Below are 2418 nucleotides of genomic sequence, written 5' to 3'. Positions count from 1 at the left end.
CATGAGGCTACATCCTATATTGACTGCGTTTCTGTGCAGCTGGGTCCGGTACACAGCAGACCGACATTGAGTGGAGAGGAATACCGCGATGCTGGGTAAGGTATTAGATGAAGGGTTTAGGGTTTAGGGTTTAGGGTTTAGGGTTTAGAATGTAGGGTTTAGAGTAACGTTGCTGAAGGGTTTGATTGCTGTTTACTCTTCCCCGTTCTTAACCACAGGTTGCTTAGGGTTTAGGGTTTAGGGTTTAGGGTTTAGTATGATGCAGATCAGAGTGGCACGAGGAAAGCAAGAGAAGCGTATGTTAGTGATGCATAAGAACGACAGAAAAAAGCAGCAACAGAAGAGAGTGAAGTTTCTGCTGCTGCTGCTTTTGAAAATGTTTGCTGCTGCTGTTCAGCTCAAAGGGAGATTGGTTTTGTTGTTTGGTGGCGGCGGGGGATTCTGTTTCTGTCTCTAGGGCAATAGCAGGCAAGTCGAGAAAGCAGCACAGACCTAGATTTGTTTATTATATATATATATATATATATATATANAGCACAGACCTATATTTGTTTATTATATATATATATATATATATATATATATATATATATATATATATATATATATTATTTTTATTTGGGTTTATTGGTGTTTGTTTCTTTGAAATTTGGTGGGGTTGCTGGTTGCTGCTGTGTACAGAAGACCCTACGCTCGTGCAGGCGACCGGCGAGGGAGGAATGACGGCGCTGCATTTTGCTGCAGATAGGTGCGTTGATACAAAAATAAATAAAAAGAGAAATAAAATAAAATAAAATAAAATAAGATAGAAAAAGGTAAAAGGAAAGGTAGAAATACAAAAAGAGATAGAAGGATATACAGGAAACGATAAGAGAAACGATAGAAGCAGAAAAAAGAGGAAACATAAAAAGAAAAAAGAAAAGATAAAATAAAAGAGTAGAGATAGAATGTTATAAGAAGAAATAAAAAAGAAAAAAACAGAAGGAGAAAGCAACAGAAACACGCAGAAGGAGAAAGTAAACAAACACACATTAGACACATATATACAAAACAGAAAAAAGAAGATACATAAAGGCAGTCCTCTCGCTCCTCACCGCAGCACTATCTGAGGTGTATGAAACAAAGAAAAACGCTAACAGTGAAGATGTTGTTGCTGTCTGTACACTCAAAAAGATATTAGATGCAGTAAAGAAGAAGAAGAAGCAGCCTAGGCAGAACAATACTAACAACACTAATAATGTAGTAATATGAAGAGGAAACAAAAGAAGCACGACAAGCAAAACAACAACAGCAACAACAAAAATAATAATAATAAAATAATAATAAAATACTAATAAAATAATAATAAAATAATAATAATAAAAAAAGAAGAAAAAGATGAAGTTCATATACAGGGGCCTGTTCTGTGCGCAGGGGCTATACAGATATCGCCAGGTTGCTTCTTGCACGGGGTGAGGATCAATGCTGCAACTAAAGCTATATATTTATTATTTTTTTTTTATTTTTATATTTATTATTATTATTATGTTGTTTTGTTTTTGTTTTTGTTGCTTTTTGTTGTTTCGTGTTGCTGGTTTCGTTGTATTTCCTCTTTGGTTTTGGCTGTCTAAAGAAGTGTAAAAACAAACAAATTCTGCTGCAGCTCAGGTGTATGCACGACGGCTTGAACCGAGAACAAGTAAAAAAACTAGGGAGAATGTCTCGGGTCTAGGGTTTAGGGTTTAGGGTTTAGGGTTTATGAGGGTTTGGCTGCTCAGGTGCTGAGGTGAATATACAGGACGAATGCGGGGAGACGGCGTTGCATGTAGCGATAGCAGCAGAAAAGCAGCAATTGATATCTCTGCTGTTGGAGGCTGGAGCTGACACTTCCATTAAAAACAATGAAGGAACAAGTTGTGCTGAGCTGCTGAATGCAGAAGAAAACGCAGCGTGAAACGAGCTGTATATACACCCCAAATTTTCTCTAGGGATCAACTAACTCCACTTCTCTGTCGATTTTTTAAATAATATTATGTTTATTTAGAGCTGGGCGAGGAGGATTGAGGGACGGGGGGATGTAACACAGATTGTTAGGGTTTAGGGTTTAGGGTTTAGGGTTTGAGGGTTTAGGGTTTAGGGTTTAGAGCGCTCAGTTACTGAGATAGACAGACTAGGAGTTATTTACATCAATTGAAATGCTGCAGCTGAACAAACACAAATGCTGCAGCACTGAAGAAGAATACGAGGATATGGTGTTCTCTAGGGTTTAAGTTTTAGGGTTTAGGGTTTTTTGCGATCCCGCAGTGTTTTGAGCATCAGCTTCAGCAAACTACCCTACAGCTAGCAACACCGCACCCCCTGCATGCATGCATGCATGCATGCATGCAGCGCCGAAGACATTAACTGTATGGATGCAGTACAGAAACCCTCCATCCGCAT

This window comes from Eimeria mitis, genomic scaffold (genome assembly GCF_000499745.2).
Source record: "Eimeria mitis Houghton genomic scaffold, Emh_scaff23, whole genome shotgun sequence".
In the NCBI taxonomy this organism is placed as follows: domain Eukaryota; phylum Apicomplexa; class Conoidasida; order Eucoccidiorida; family Eimeriidae; genus Eimeria; species Eimeria mitis.
This window is presented reverse-complemented; position numbering follows the sequence as displayed.